General features: G+C 37.7%; 1 protein-coding gene across 3 annotated transcripts in view; it reads left to right on the forward strand.

Annotated features, from left to right (window-relative positions):
* The window catches only part of GLRA3 (glycine receptor alpha 3), a 157003-nt gene that overhangs the window by 71541 nt on the left and 67345 nt on the right, over positions 1–18117 (forward strand). The gene's annotated exons all lie outside the window — the stretch shown is intronic.

Here is an 18117-nt window from a genome sequence, read left to right on the forward strand (position 1 = left end):
AGCCAATGGACGGAACACTCTCCACAGTAGAGTGGAGAGTGGAATATTACTTTCTCACATACTCTGGTGCCTCACCTTTGACCATGTCCCCTGGAAGGGGAGACCTGGTGGCACTCAGAGGAAGGACAGCAGGTTACCAAGAAGAGACTTGATACCCTATGAGCATATACAGGGGGAGGTAATCCCCCTCAAGAACAGTCATAGGGAAGGGGAATAAGGGGAAAATGAGAGGGAGGGAAGAGTGGGAGGATACAAGGGATGGGATAACCATTGACATGTAACAAGAATAAATTAATAAAGGAGAAAAAATTTAAAAAAAGAAAAGAAAAGAATAAATGATCCCCCCCCAAAAAAGAATAATTTGGTTTTTTAGCAATCTTGATGTAAAGATAATTTCATACTTTTCTATGACAACATAAATATGAATAGAAATTCAAGATTCTACAGTGTTTATGATGATACAGTTCAAGAGGCTCTACTAGGTCCAGGCATGGCAAACATGGCTCTCATGACCATTTCCTTTCTGCCATTCCCTCTGTCTTCTTGAAAATAATTAGATTACATTTCCAGAGATAGCCATTAAGGTCGATTCCCCTGCCTTTTGTGGCCACTTCCTCCTGGTCCAGTTATCAAAATATTGATGTCCAGTAATCAAAGGCCCCTTTTGGCTGCCCTAATTAACATACCCAATTAAATTGAACCATGCTATCCTAACAATGGGGTTTCCCATTATAAGTTACCATTTGCCTATGGGCCATGATTGTCTCCTCTCTATCCAGAAGCAGTCCTTTGTCATTCCTTCCCTCCTCTCCCTTGTTTCTTCCCCCTTCTCCCTTGTCTTCTGTCACCTGTCTTTGTCTTTGTCTCTTATTTCTTGACCTTAGTCCTTTGGGGGCAAATCAATTTCCCTTGTACAATAACTTGTTCTTGGGATGTCTTGTGCCAAATACTGATGCGTTCAACAAGAATACTTTTTAAAATATAAAACAATAAAAAATAAATTGCTTATTAAATTCACTTATAACATGTTTTCATGATAATTGGAAGGAAATGTATACAACTTAAGAGACATCTACTTTTGTTGTTTTTGTTTTTGGGGGAGGGCTGTTTGTTTTTTGTTTTGTTTTTGATTTTTGGGTATTTTTTGTCCTTTTGTAATCTTTGACAGAAATTACTTCTTGGTCCTTTGAATCAGTTGCCAGTGAGTTAAGTTCCTATAAAGGCATTCTTACTTTTTATGAGTGCCATAATAGCACTCAGAAAGCAATCGTTTGTTACATTTACAGATCCAATACCTCATTTCACTTCTTTCAGAAATTGCCTGAAAGCATATGCATAGACTTTTAATACTAACATTGCATCTGTTAACATCTTGACCTCCTTGTATTACTTTTATAGTAGTAAATCCAACCCAAATATAGTAATATCTTTGGTCTGGAATACTTTCAATTCCATGCATGAGAGACCAGTGACAGGCAGCATGCTTATGATCTGAACAGTCATTTCTAAGCATAAAGCAGAAATGGTCTCATTTCTGGGAATAGATGCAGAAAATAGCTATGTGAGATTGTTGCACACCTTAGTGGCCCCATTGAGTTTATGAGTAATTCTTATCTTGATATATTCATCCATAAGATAGTCCTATACTATCATCTCTCAAAAAGGGACTCTCTGAAGATCTTTATCTGATGTTAAATTTCCTGTAAATCGTGACACAAGATACACAATTGTTTAGAGATAGTTTGGTTTTATTAAACAGACAATTTGTTTAATTGTTTTTTTTTTAATTCCAGGAGGGAAAATTGTGCTAAAGACAAAAGACGCTGAAGGTTCAGAGAGAGAAAAGTGTTGAGTAGGGAAATTTCAGATCCTCACTTCTGACTCTTCTACTTTAGGGGACCATTTGTGTATCTAGAGCTTCTTTATGATCTGTAGGTTAAAATTTTAATATTTGAAAGCTTTGGGCTGAATTCATTAATGTGAGATGTAAATATAAAGGCATATGTCACTTAAGTTAATTCCTCTGTCTCTACTCTGAATTTACAACGAAAGTCTCCATGCAGATGTCTTTAGAGGCAGGCTTGGCATATAACTTATTAGCTACTACGTCAGTTAGGCCCTTTCTGGTGACCATCAATTGCAATGGAAACGACAGGCTCCCATGAACAGCTCACGGCATTTGTCTCAAGCTATGTTCTTAGAGAAGGTGGTATGCTGAAATAATCCACTGCAGAGTGTCACTGTAACCTCTGATGATAAAAACAGGAGCTAAGATTGGGGGTCATTTCTCTAAAGTGATTGGCAGCTGTCAGCATTTGTTGCTACTCATGTCAAGTAACAATAAGCATGTGGCAAGCAATTGCAATTGGTCCTCAGTTGCTAGCTGACGCTGGCTGGTGCAGAAGGCAAAGCTGTCCGTCAAGGATTGTTGTGCTGTCTGCTGGCACTTTTCAGTTGGTGAAACCTGGCATTATCAGTCTATCTACAAAAAACAACAACCCAGCTGACTTTGTATCAGAAGGGTTCAAAACATGCCAAGGTGACATAAACTTGACTCTGAACCCCAATGCCTTGTCAAATATGGAGCATATAGGTAATAGGTAAGCAATACTTATCACTCAAAACACCAATAAAAAATGGGACATTTGTAGTGGACAGGATCTTACTCCCCTTCTCCATCTCTCTGAAAAGGAACCTAGGACAAGGAAATTAGATTTACAATGAAAGGGAAAAAATGTTTGTTTTTAGTTAAAGCAAGTCTTCTTGGAGACTTGAAAACATAAACTGTTTGCTCTGTGGAGAACAAAATACTAAGTTTAGTAGCACATTAGTACTGAAATATGGAGAATCCTTTTAAAATTCTTTTTAAGTTATTGTGGCATATTTTCCAACAACCCAAGAGTAGCTAAGTCATAAGACAAATAATCCTGTCACAAAATAATATTAAAGTACTCAATCAACAAAAATGAGCTTATTAACATGTATCTATCAATATTAAACAGATACACCAAGTATTCACCAAATAAATCCTGGGCAACTTTCACTTGTGATAACATTTCCTTTGTCAGTTGAGTTGAACGGAACCTCATTTTTAATCTCTGAAACAGGAAATGACCCTGAGAATATTCCATTCTCTTTTCTCCATGACCTTTGAAAATAAAATAGTCTTCCCTTCTTTTCACATATCTCTCTGTCTCCATTTCTGTCTGTCTGTCTCTGTCTCTGTCTCCACCTCCCTACAACCTTTTTCTTTCTCTCCTTTGCTCACTTTCATTCTTCCAAAGAAGCCATCTTGTAGACTCTCTACCAGAGCTATTTGCAAAGGCAGCCTGACTCCAATCTGAGCCAACTGGATAAAGACTTAACGCATTTCTCTGGTGGAAACCTTCTTTTGCCTTGGGTTGTACGTTTACTTCCCCTGCTTCTTACTCCCAATTCGTATTCACACAGCTCCTCTTGTGCTTTTGCTCCCTGAATTTTTTCAATGATCATTTGCTGAATTACAATATATCAAATGTTTTAAGTTAAAATATTAATCAATACTTGCCAGCAAACATGAAAAGGGAAGTAAATATATTTTTGCATCTCTTCTTTGCTTTAATCTCCCTAAGGTGATGGATCACAAGCACTATTATTTTTCATTATACCTCTCAACTTGCTCAACCAATTTTACATAGTTTCTTCCTTAATTTCACTCTCCATGAAATTTTAACACTTAATCTACAATACAAATTTATTTATCTACCATAAGTATTTCTGGAAATGATGATTTTTTTTCAACCACCAAGAATCATATTTCTGCTCCCATGGGAACAACATTTGTCCTTCATGAAACAGAATATTCAAAAGTGCAGATTTAATATTGGAATTCTTGTTTCTGTTGTTCTGGAACCAAAGTCATATCCTTACACATGTTAAAAAAAAAAAATTCTATCCCCTAGCTACATTTCCAGCCTCCGGTGCATATATTTGTATGATATTCATGCAGATGTGCAGTTAGCAGAAACTAATCTATCTGTAATAAATGGTACATTGGGATGAGCAAAGACAGTAAATACACTGAGAGGGAAGAAACACAATTTTTCCATGTATTTGCAAAATTATTAATGCATGTAGGCTGAAATTATATTCTCTCTTCTGTAATAAAACATGTATCTGTCCCATGTGCTATTTTTTTTAACTTTACAATTGTACCTGTGTGCAAATGGGCATCTGCATTAATTGTAGATTCATTCAAACATCTTTCAGATGTATTACTCATACTGGTACAAATTAGAGCTTTATTTTATTTATAGTCTATGATATTTTAGGTTTGTATTTCACTCGTGTAAGCATCATTGAATCTTATTTTTCGACAATTGATAAAATTACTGTCAAAACCTCTCCTACAGAGGAGTTCTTTGGCTCCAATGCAACAAAATATGTATGAGTAACTTTTTAATTTTTTTTTGATAACACACTAAATCTAGTTTGCACTGCCTATTTGTGAATCAGCATGGGGCATGTACTAGAGCATATAAAATTATTTGTATATTATCATCAATAAAGAATTATTCTCTTACCCCAGGAACCACCCACTGCCAATAGCTCTTCAGTGTAGGATCAATCCTGGGGACCAGCTGTACCATCTTTTACCAGGATTTTGCCTCTTTTGATTTTGCACAGGGAACCACAGTTGCTGTGATGAATATCTCATCCAGAAGACAGCATGTTACAAAAACCCTCCCACATCACATCATCTAGCTCTTACTGTTTCTGTCTCCTTTCCTGAGACGTTCCCTGAGCATTAGTGGTGGGTAGGGTTAATCACTGGGCTGAGCAGGTCGTTGTTTAACTCACAGCACTTTTGTCAGTTACACATCTTTGCACTGACTGCTGTCTACAGGTGTAAGGCATTGGATTAAGAGCTTCCTCTGAGCAACTAAGTGGTAACCTCAAGAGCTAAAAAGAGGAGCTGCGATACTCTGCTAAACCAGCATGATTGCTATCTGAAAGGACTCTTCTCGCAGAGACCCACAGCCAAACATTAGGCAGAGCTCAGGGAAACGTGTGGAAGATGGGGGAGGAAGGACTTAAGGAGCCAGAGAGGTCAAGGACACCACAAGAAAACATATAGAATCAAATAACCTGGGCCCATACTGGCTCACCAAGACTGAACCTCCAATCTGAGAGGCTGCATGGGAAGGACCTATGCTCCCTACACACATAAACAGATATGCAGCTTGTTCTTCATGTGGGAGCAGGGACTGTCTCTGACTGTGTTACCTGCCTCTGAGTCCCTTTCTCCTAACTGGGTTAGCCTTTTCTAGCCTCAATAGAAGATGCACCTTGTCCTACTGCAACTTGTGTGCCAAGGCAGGTTGATACCCATGGGAGGCATCCCTTTCTCTGGGGAGAAACGAAGTGGGGATGAGGAAGGTGAGGTGAGAGGGAGGGACTGGGATGAGAAAAAGGAAGGGAAGCTCCTCTGATCGGGCTTTCATGTAAAGTTAATTCATTAATTGTTTCATTAATTTAAAAAAAAATCATAAAAGAGTCACCAAGACAGAAGCTCCTTCTCTTGCCTGCTGTAGGGAGGAGAAGCTGAAACCACACACATGGGACCAGAAGGTAGTACCAGGGACATCAGTCTATCAGTCCTAGCCACAAGATGACCCTCCAGTTCGCACACTCCTTGAATCCAGTCGAAAGATTCGATGTGATGCTGTCTTCTCCTACATATCAGATAAGAGGTAGAGAAAAGAAAATCGGTTCTGTTGCTCTCTATTTCTCAGAGAACTATGACCTAACTCTGTCTTGAGAGAGGTTCTATTGCTTGAGACTAAGCCACCCTGGGCACCTAAGGACAAGCCATGACATAGGGACATGAAGACACTCTACTATAATTACTAAATGCAAGACCAATAGAGAGAGTAGTGGAGAGGGAGAATCTAGGCAGCAGGGAGCTGATGACTGAAGGGCATTTAGTTAGTCAATCTACTCTATGTGATAAAGACTGAGGCCAAAGTTTAGTATCACTGCAGAGATTGAAAACACTAAGGCCCAAGCATGGCCAGTGCATCACTTGACCTCTGTTGCTGCCTCACTCTTATGGGTAGTTAGCTGTAGGTAGGACTTACAGTCTTGGGACAGCTGTAGCATTTTCTTTATGGGTCTCCTTCTTTTTTATGGAGTTGTTTGTGCTAAAAACACCAGTCTTGGTGTTTTTAAGCTGAAACTTTGCTAGGAAGCTGCCATAGATGGATCTGGGCTATGCATGTTTGGCCTGGGATGTCTTAAAGATCTATTTAGAAGCTTTTGGAACAATTAGAAAATAAACGCACCTATAAGCAAAATTCCTAATGTATTAATAACCTGGACCTACTGTTCAGAAGCCCTCATATTCGTGTGATTATTTAGAAGTCAGATGTTTTTTTCTAATGAACTACTACTAAATGTCAAGTCTACTGACCCTATTCCCAGACATCTACCATCAAAAACTGTGCATTTCTGTTATGAATGTCATTCTGAGGCAGTTCCCCTATGGTAACCATATTGACTTCACCTGCAATTACATATGACAGAATGTTATCCATGACACTAGCAAGCACAGATATCACTAGGTAGCTAGTGAGTATGCTTACCTTTATGACTCCTGGGATTGAGCGAAGGCCATGTGCAAGCTGGGGAAGCACATTTCTACTGACTATATCCCCAACATCGGTGCTACCATCTTTGAGATCTGGAAACCTATTCTGATGGCATCACCTTGCAAAATCCTGAAGGTGCCTCGGCAGGTGGAGTCCTTCAGGGAGAAGATAGCCTACTTCACATGTGCCATGATCAGCATCCTAGCCATGCCAATTGATGATGTGTGACCCAAGGCTTAGCACTAGTTGTCACTGGCTCACTTTCCAAGGGAGGGTCAAAGACTGAACATTTACTTTGTTGTTGTTTATTTTGTATTGGGGGGTAGGGCTTTTGTTTCCTGTTACATAACTCTCAACTCTTTTTTTAAAAGATTTATTTGTTTATATATGTATACAGTGAAGAGGGCATCAGATCACATTACAGATGGTTGTAAGCCACCATGTCGTTGCTAGGAATTGAACTCAGGATCTTTGGAAGAGCAGTCAGTGCTCTTAACCTCTAAGCCATCTCTCCAGCCCCAACTCTCAACTCTTAAAGAACTTTCATTTTACACCAGCTTTGTAAAGTTAATTTGTAAAGTATTTTAAATGTAACTCTTACAGGCTTTGAGAAGGAAAAAAAATTACATAATGGAAAAAGAAAGATGCAAGGAAAAGAAAGAAAGAAAGAAAGTAAAAAAAGGCAATGAAATGTTATGAGACAAGATTTACAGGGTGTCATCTGTTCTCTATAATTTTTACAACAAGCCAATGAGAAAATAATATTTTTTGTTAGGAAGCTCATGAGCTAAAATTGAATCTGTGAGATCTGTGTTTATGTGCATATTGACAAGTGGCTCTCTTAATTCATTTGGTGTTAGAAGAATGCACTGTTCAGAGCTGTAATTAGCTATTTTGGGAAATACGATTTGAATGATTTAATGTGAATTTGTCTACCTTCCTTCTAACTCAAAACAAGAAAGCAAAAAAATAAAACAAAAACAAATTATGAAACAAATGACACATTTTCTTCTTCAATTTTGCCATGAGTTTAGAAGTACTACACACTATAAAAGCTGAATAACTATTTCATTCTGGATGCAGGCAATCTACTTTTCCAATCTTCTTCCCTTTATGGGCCTTCTATTTCTCATTATTTATCAGGGCTAAATTATTTGCCTTTGACAATTTTTACTACCTTGGTCATGGAGGAATATGTTCTAAACCTAAATTCACTCTGAATAATTCAGCCCTTGAAGGTAGTTTATTGCCTTTACTCTTCAAATCTCATTTCTCAAAATAGCTTATTAAAACTCTGAACAATGCATTCTTCTAACACCAAATGAATTAAGCAAGCCCATTTTCAATATGGACATAAATACTGAAAGCACTGATTCAGTTTTGCTTATCAGCCTCCTAACAAGGAATATTGTGATCTTTCATTTCTGTGTTTAAATTAAATTAGAATAAAATGTTAAGAATTTTAAATATTTTGTCACATTTGGTTTTGGCCATTGCTCTGTTATTAGCTTTTTTAACCACTGCTTACACAAAGCATGCTAGAGAAATTACACTACCAATTGCCCTGTGTATCTGAGGAAGATGCTTTTATTTAAAGCTAAAGGAATATCCTAGGGTATGCGTCTACTTAATATAGTTTAAAAAGTTGGTTAGTCTTAGAAGTCACAAAATCACTGTAAGGAAATATGATTCTAGACTTCTCAGCCAAAAGTCCTCAAACACTTTGTCATCGCTACTAAGGAAAAAAAAATTTCAAGAGAATATTGCTTCCAAGTGAGCAAAAAATGATCCTCTGTAGGTGAGAAAAATGCTGCAGGGCCCTTTCCACATGGTGTCAATAAAGGTCACATAGTGGTATTCCATGAGTGGGATGGATGCAGGACCTGACAGAAAATAATCTGCTTCCACAAAGGACACGTTGCTTTGAGACATCACTTGTGTAGCATGCTGAGTTATTCTTCAGCCTGAAGGAAAATGACAAGACCTCAGGTTTAATGCTGGCCTGTCATGTGGCGTTAGGAAAGCAACATAATGTTCTCAATCTCTGGAAATTTAATCAGTTAAAATAACTTTCCTTTGTGAGAGTAGTCAAGTGCAAATACTAAGCTAATTTTAGAGAGAAATTAATGTTTCAGTCTATTCGTAAATAGGCCAGGACAAAACTATGGTCTGGAAACGGAATAATGGTGCATATAGCATCACAGTGATGCCAAGCCTGCTCTATGGTCTTCATTCAGTTATACTAACATTCTCACAATGTATTTAAATAAAAGATGACACAGATTACCATGTAGAAGCATGAAAAAATGAAAACATACCAGAGTTCGGCAACTTATCTTTACTGGTTATGACACCTTACATTCAACTCTTTCTAATATGTTCCTAAATTTATTAAACCCATCAATATACACGAATTCACACACATCTCACACACACACACACACACACACACACACACACACACACACACACACACGGGAGGGGGTAAGGGAGCAAAAGAAAGGGGTAAATGACACAATAATATTTTAAATTCAAAACATAAGTAAAAATATTAAAAAGTTTATAAGTCCTCAAATGATGCTAATAATATAATCCACCCAGGAAATATAATATCTGTAGACTCATTATATTTCCCTTTTAGTTCTGATTTTTTGTAGATTGTTTAAATACTATTTTTTAAATTTTTTTATTAATTTATTCTTATTACATCTCAATAGTTATCCCAATCCCATCCCATTCTTCCCTCCCTCAGATTTTCCCCCTACTCCCCTCCCTTATGACTATGTCTAAGGGGGACTTCCTCCCCCTGTATATGCTCATAGGGTATCAAGTCTCTTCTCGGTAACCTGCTAGCCTTCCACTGAGTGCCACCAGGTCTCCCCCTCCAGGGGACATGGTCAAATATGAGGCACCAGAGTATGTGTGAAAGTAATATCCCACTCTCCACTCTACTGTGCAGAATGTTCTGTCCATTGGCTAGATCTGGGAAGGGGTTTGAAGCTTACGGCCTGTATTGTCCTTGGCTGGTGCCTTAGTTTGAGCAGGACCCCTGGGCCCAAATCTGCCTATCATAATGTTCTACTTGTAGGTTTCTAGGACCCTCTGGATCCTTCTACTTTGCTGTTCTCCCATGCTTCTCTCATCTAGAGTCCCAATAGGTTATCCTCACCTCTGTCCCAGTTTCCTGGTAAGTGAAGGCTTTCGTGGGACGTGCCCCTTGGGCTAGTATGCAGATATAAGTGAGTGTATACCATTTGAGTCTTTCTGCTTCTGAGTTAACTCACTCATTATGATCATTTCTAGCTCAATCCATTTGTCCACAAATTTTGGGAATTCCTTGTTTTTAATAGCTGAGTAGTATTCCATAGTGTATATGTACCACAGTTTCTTTATCCATTCTTCTACTGAGGGACACTTAGGCTGTTTCCATGTTCTGGCTATTATGAATAAGGCTGCTATGAACATGGTTGAGCAAATTTTCTTGTTGTGTGCTGGAACATCTTCTGTGTATATTCCAAGGAGTGGAATAGCCAGGTCTTAAGGAAGCCCTATTCCCAGTTTTCTGAGATACCGCCAGATAGATTTCGAAAGTGGCTGTGCTAGTTTGCATTCCCACCAGCAATGAAGGAGTGTTCCTCTCTCCCCACATCCTCGCCAGCATGTGGTGTCACTTGAATTTTTTATCTTAGCCATTCTTATGGGTGTAAGGTGGAATCTCAGAGTTGTTTTGATTTGCATTTCCCTGATGACTAAAGAGGTTGAGCATTTCTTTAAATGTTTCTCAGCCATTTGATATTCCTCTGTTGAGAATTGTCTGTTTAGTTCCAAGCCCCATTTCTCAATTGGGTTATTTGGTTTGGTGGTGTTTAATTTCTTGAGTTCTTTATATATTTTGGATATTAGACCTTTGTCAGATGTAGGGTTGGTGAAGATCTTTTCCCAGTCTGTAGGCTGTCGCTTTGTTCTCTTGACAGTGTCTCCTGCCTTACAGAAGCTTCTCAGCCTCATGAGGTCCCATTTATTAATTGTTGACATTAAGGCCTGGGCTGTTGGTGTTCTGTTCAGGAAGTTGAGTCCTGTGCCAATATGTTCCAGGCTCTTCCCCACTTTTTCTTCTATATGACTTAGTGTCTCTGGTTTTATGTTGAGGTCTTTGATCCACTTGGATTTGAGTTTTGTGCAAAGTGACATATATGGGTCCAGTTGCATTTTTTTACACATCAACATCCAGTTAGACCAGCACCATTTGTTGAAGATGCTATCCTTTTTTCCATTGAATGGATTTGGCTTCTTTGTCAAAAATCAAGCGACCATATGTGTGTGGATTCATGTCTGGGTCTTCGCTTCAATTCCAGTGATCAACCAGCCTGTTGCTGTGCCAGTACCATGCTGTTTTAATTACTATTGCTTTATAGTACAGTTTGGAGATTATATATAGTACAGGTATGGAGATTCCTCCGGAGGACCTTGTATTGTACAAGATTGTTGTAGCTATTCTGGGTTTTTTTTTTCATAAGAAGTTCAGAATTGAACTTTCAGTGTCTTTAAACAATTGTGTAGGTATTTTGATAGGCATTGCATTGAATCTGTAGATTGCTTTTGGTAAGACAGCCATTTTTACTATGTTAATATTAAATTGTTTTTTTTAAAGCATTCACTTCTTTTGACTAGGAAGCAGCAAACATTTTGTCTTTTATTCTGAAGGACTATATAAGCAAGGTTGCAACCTCCAATAATAGTTTCTAAAAAGAAGTTAATTCCTCTGCATCGGTATGGTACAGGAAGCAGCCTCCACACAGCTTCTTGGCCAATCTCCAAATCAATAAACAATGTCTAAAGAGTTATCTGAATAGCTCAGAAAGAAACAAATGCAAAACAAATTCATTTTATCTTGAATAATGTTTATCTTTCTAAAAGTTCTGAAAAATGGAACATTTGTGTCTTAATCTTCAGCTTGTAATGCTGCTTAGTAAATGATGCATAACAAATAAGCTCTCAGAATTTATAAAATTTCCGTGAACAATAAATGACTTAAAATTTAGAAATGTACATAAATGGTTTCTATTTTAAGTGAAATCAAAGTGTTCAAAAGTATTTGAGAATATTAAAAATAATCATTAGAATGTTTTTATGTATCCAAGTTGTTTTAACTACAAAAATTATTTGCCAATAATATCTATTTCTTTGTTCATGTTTATTAAACTGTGTGTTTTCCACAAACACAAAGCTGCTATATTAAGAGAACATTGAAGCTGTGAAGGAATGTGTAAATAGTATACCAAAATGTTAGATTAAAGTTTTGAAAATATGCCTATTTATAACAAAATCTACATTCTCTGTCTCTGTCTCTCTGTGTCTCTGTCTCTGTGTCTTTGTCTCTCTGTCTCTCTGTCTCTGTCTCTCTTTGTGTCTCTGTCTATGTCTTTGTCTCTCTCTCTCTCTCTCTCTCTCTCTCTCTCTCTCTCTCTCTCTCTCTCTCTCTCTCTTTCTCTCTCTCTCCATGTATATATGAAGCTAGTGATTATTTTAAATATCATTTGACAGGTGTTACTCATGTTGATTTTAGAGTCAAATTCCTTTATTAACCAGGAGCTTGCTGTATAGAACCGTCTGGTTGGCCAGTGATCCACAGCAATCTACTTGTCTCCCCCTCCATCACTGGAATTACAAGTGTGTATCACCATGCTGTCTTTTTAAAATGCACCTTAGGGGGACAGAACTTAAGTTCTCATGCTTTTGCCTGTGAGTGTTCTGCAGATTGATCTAGTTGCCTAGACCTAGATAAATATCTTTAAAGAAGAACACTTTGAAGTAAAGAAGCTTGGTCTGCATAATTATCTTTGCTCAACTTTATGTTACAGAGACTCAAAAGAAACATTTGGTTAATTACTGGTAAAATACTAATCTCCAATTACATATGATATTAAATAAAACCTAATGGCTGGCAATGAATAAATAGTGATACTGTGATTGTTAGACACTGCTACCATTAAATCTGTTGGTTACACAAGATAGACCAAGCTGCTAGTTTCTTACATGCTTAAATAGAATTATGAATCACCTATGTAAGATTATGTTATAAAGAAGGCAGACGGCTATGGGTAGTTTATTGTACATATGTGAAATAATATAAATGTATATGCAAAAAAGAAAGAAAGAAAGTAGGTAGGTAGACTAATGTTTGATAAGTGCATTCATCACTTAATAATACTATTTTCATCTTCTTTGATGATTGTTGTTTATGATAGGATATATATATATATATATATATATATATATATATATATATATACAAATCTATGCACACATATATACATGCATAAACATACATGTCCATGTACATTGTGATAGCATTGTAAAACATACATACGCATATAAATATCAGTTAATTATAAAGACTTCTATATCTTTGGAAAGTAAGTAAACTTCAGATAGAATTCTACCAAAAGACACTTCAGTAATTAATAAATTTATCACAGTCTATATTTTTACATGCGCTTTACAGATCTTACAATATTGTAATGAGAGAAAGAACCTAGATAAAAAGCATGATAGACGATTTCATTTCAATGAATCTGGGTCCAATGCTACTGAGTCTACAGAGTTTGAAAGCAGAGTCCTGGTTATCAGTGTTTGGAAGCAGAGATTTTCCTCTTGGGGTGACAAAAAATTGTCTGGAATTGAAGAGTTGCAATGGCTACACAATATTATGAAAGTATGAGGTGCAACCAATGGCTAATCCTATGTGCATCTAACTATATATTTCAAGCACTTATTGCATATATCACAGTTTAGAAAAGATGATCCAGAAAACACACTCTTTGGGATGCCTTCAAATTTATGTTTAGTGATGATGCTGTCTGTCTATTAAGTCCCCAGGGGCCTTTTGGCTTCTTCAATTAGTTGGAAGGAATTTTCAGAACTCTTAGAAAGATGAAGGCATTGTTGGTGCTGATGGAAAACAGCATGCTCTCTGAAGATTTCATTGTCTTCAAATTTTTTAAATCACTTTTGTGAGTTAATTAAATATTCTGATGGGGGAAGATACTGGTTTAACAGAAGCCCAAAGCAGAGAAGTAGACCCTGCTCATATACTGTTACATACATATATTGCTAGTGAGTGCCATGCACCACTGGTTGTGTCCAGTTTCACGTGCAAATCATGATGCCCATCAAGTAACGACACAGCTACGCAAAATGACTCCTTGTTAGTTGGAGTGAGTAAACTCCCAGGTGCAGATCTGGATCTTGGACAGAAAGCAGCAGTAGTGGCAAGATCTCCATGTCTACGGTGTTGAAATCAGGAGGACTCTTATTTTGTCTTCCTATGTGGTATAACATAAAATGAAACACTGTGTAGAAACATAGTGTGTTTCCGTTGAACTGTCTTTAATCCCTACCCACCAGTTTATTGGCACAATTGGCTATGAGAATGTATTCTGCCTGTTGATCCGGGCCGATGTGAAGAAGGAAGACAATTAGACACATGGAGTGCAAATAAAAAGGAACTGAGTAAGACCAGAAGTGGGCATGTGCAGGAGAAGGTAACAAGAAGGGTGGGGACTTGTGGGTTGCTGCGATGCACACACTGAGATGCCTTTCACCTCTCAACCACAGAGCCACGGTGTTATTTTTCACTTATATCCAGTAGATACTAGAAATACTAGCTGTGCACCGCTGGTCCTTTACAAAACTAGCTGTGCCCAAATTTAATTAACTCAATTTATTGAAACAAGTCTCTAAATTCTGAGAGAATGTTTCACCACAATACGTTCGCCTTCTCCACAATTCTCATACTCGAGTGTAAGGATTGGTCAGCGTTCCTGATCTGTGACTCTCAATCTTGAATACAAGAAGGAGTTACTGATATAAAGGTATAAAAATATATTTCCATCAGTTTAATCACATTTTATATTCTAACTCAGTACGTCTTATTTTCTTCTGATTTCAGAATTGGTAGAAGACTCTATTGTTTTACAGTTTTTTGGGAGGTAATTTAAAAATGATTCTGACCTTTTCAATGAGAGTAAACATATGGATAATGAAGAGGGACTCAGAGGAAGTTTTGAAGTAACCTTTCACAGATTCCAAATAGCTCATATAAAATGGCTTTCTTGCTTATTGGTTTAGTAACTGAAGAATGAATGAGGCTTTTCCAATGGGCTATTATTTCAGAATCAGTGGTCCCAGACGACCAGCCTCCCGGCGGATGCTTCTAGAACAGATGGTGTAGGCTACATGGGGGATATTACAGAAACAGTGAGAGAAGCAATTATGCCACCACTGAGTATTAGTGCTCTGTGCTTCATGATGCACAGAGCTTATACTATTCAATGCTTCAGAACTGGAAAAGTCTAGAAAACTAAACCAGCTGAATACTGTGGTGGGGTTATATTTATTATTTCTTTGACAAAAATTAACTTTCTGGTTACTTTTTAACTCAGCCAGCAACTTTGTTTAGGACCCCTTAAAATAGGAATTCTGGATTATTTTTAAATTTATCCATAAATTTTGAATTTTTATTCAAGCCACATATCCATTCTAATTGTAATCAGAAATCTATAACTAGAAATATCTGAGAAGTAATAAAATATATACACATATGCATATTAAAAATTAACTTGGCACTATGCCCCAAATCTGTAAAATCCCAAAGCAGACCAAATACCATCATGGAGAGGGAATGTGGACACAAGTCCCACACTACCTGAGAAGCTACCAGAAATTGATAGATATCAGAAGATGGAATTTTCTTGAAGAGTATAAGTAGCTCATGATAGGTGGAAACACACAAGTAGATGGCCACACATATGGACTGCCAAACTGAAATTTATGGGTTTAAGAATAAAAAGAAGACACAAAGCTTGCTATGTAGGGAGGAGTAAGAAGAGGTCTTGGGGAGTTGAGAGAAGAGGTTAGAATGTTAAAAAGAAATTTTGTAAAATATATAAATTCTTCAAGAACTGAATCTATATACTCCTAATGCTAAGTGCTGCACATTGTATAGTGCTTATATTCTTTTTTTGAGATGATAAAATATAACCATAAGAAGAGACAGATGAAAATTCATGGAACATCCAGTGGGCAGAGGGGGGAACATCTGGTCTGTTGAAGTAAGAGGCAAGTAGTACTAATGTCCAGTACTGATCAGAGTGACACGTGTGTTTTTTTTTTATCAATTTGTTCATATTACATCTTGATTGTTAGCCCTTCCCCTGTTTCCTCCCATTCTTCTCTCCCACTCACTTTCCCCCTTCTCCCCTCCCCTATGTCTATGATTGAGGGAGACCTCCTCCCCCTATATATGCTCTAAGAATATCGAGTCTCTTCTTGGTAACTTGCTATCCTTCCTCTGAGTGCCGCCAGGCCTCCCCATCCAGGGGACGTGGTCAAAAAAAGGGCACCAGAGTCCGTGTGAGAGTCAGATCTCACTCTCCACTCAACGGTGGAGAATATCATGTTCGTCGGCTAGGTTTTGGTAGGGGTTCGAAGTTTACTGCCTATTTCTCCTTGGCTGGTGCCTTAGTTTGGGGAGAACCCCAGGACCCAGATCTGCCTGTCATAAAGTTCTTCTTGTAGGTTTCCAGGACCCTGTGGATCCTTCTATTTCCCCATTCTTCCATGCTACTCTCACCTAAAGTCTCAATAGGATGTCCTCTCCTCTGACCCACTTTCTTGGTAAGTAAAGTTTTTCATGGGACGTATCCCTTGGACTAGTGTTTTGATATAAGTGAGTATATACCGTTTGTCTCTTTTTGCTTCTGGGTGAACTCACTCATTATGATAATTTCTAGGTCAATCCATTTGTCCACAAATTTTGGGAATTCCTTGTTTTTAATAGCTGAGTAGTACTCCATAGTGTAAATGTACCACAGTTTCTTAGCCCATTCTTCTACTGGGGGACATTTAGGCTGTTTCCATGTTCTGGCTATTATGAATAAAGCAGCTATGAACATGGTTGAGCATATGTCCCTGTTGTGTGTTAGGGCATTTTCTGGGTATATTCCAAGGAGTGGGATAGCTGGGTCTTGAGGAAGCCCTATTCCCATTTTTCTGAGAAAATGCCAGATAGCTTTCCAAAGTGGCTGTACTAGTTTGCATTCCCACCAGCAATGAAGGACTGTTCCTCTCTCGCCAACATGTGGTATCATTTGAGTTTTTGATCTTAGCCATGCTGATGGGTGTAAGGTGGAATCTCAGTGTCATTTTGATTTGCATTTCTCTGATGACTAACGAGGATGAGCATTTCTTTAAGTGTTTCTCAGCCATTTGATATTCCTCTGTTGAGAATTCTCTGTTAAGTTCCAAGCCCCATTTTGCAATTGGGTTGTTTGGTTTTGTGATGTTTAGTTTCTTGAGTTCTTTATATATTTCGGATATTAAACCTTGGCACATGTGTTTTTAATACTCAAAGCAAACTTTGGGTTTGACTTGCCTACAAGATGTCTGAGAATTTGGGAGCCTCTTTGTGTGGCTTTCTTACCGTATTTGATATTAAAGAAATAAGAAAATGGATGGGGTTTCAGTTTCTCTGTATATTTCAGATAACTAAAATTGTCTTCAAACATATGCTAAAGTCACATATATAGATTTACCCTTTTTCAAAAATGTAAGGAGGAAACTAATAATAAAACTCAACGTGTTGTGGCATGCTCGTGTATACCAGTAATTTTTTCACATGAGAGGTGAAGGCATAAGGATTAGCAGCTCAGGATCATCCTTTTATATACTGTGCTATTGTGCACACACAAATCTCTCTCTCTCTCTCTCTCTCTCCCTCTCTCTCCCTCTCCATGTGTGTGTCTCTGTCTCTCTCTCTCCCCTTGTCTCTGTCTCTCTGTCTCCCTTTTTCTCTCTCCCACTCCCTCTCTCTGTGTCTCTCTGTCTCTGTCTCTGTCTCTCTGTCTCTGTCTCTGTCTCTGTCTCTCTCTCTCTCTCTCTCTCTCTCTCTCTCTCTCACACACACACACACACACATACACACACACACACACACACACACACACATTTGTGCACACACACTAAGCTAAACTAAACTATGGTTGAAAACATTGACACTTCTTTTAAAATAATCTTTTAACAATATACTGGAAAAATGTCACTATCAAAATCAACTTAAAATATTTCAGGGATTAGCCATTATTATTTTAATACTCATATAAAATCTTTGGGTTTTCCTAAATTATGTATTTTTTGGACTTGTCATACTATACAACAACATTAGATATTAAACAAGTGTTTCATGCCAGATATAGTGGCACATACATTTAATACTAGCATTTATCAAGAAGAGAGAGATGTATCTTAATGAGTTCTTGGCCAGTGTGGGCTACATAGTGAATTCCAGGTCTACCTACCCAGGCTACATAGTGAGACCTTGTCTCACAAGATAAATATGAAAATGTTTTTTTATAACTGTAAAAAGTATACATGGTTTATTTTATATCACAGAAAGCTTTCAGAAAAGTATCATTTTGAATTTTGTTGA

The sequence above is a fragment of the Acomys minous genome, assembly GCF_964271855.1.
Source record: "Acomys minous genome assembly, chromosome: 15".
Classification (NCBI taxonomy): Eukaryota; Metazoa; Chordata; class Mammalia; order Rodentia; family Muridae; genus Acomys; species Acomys minous.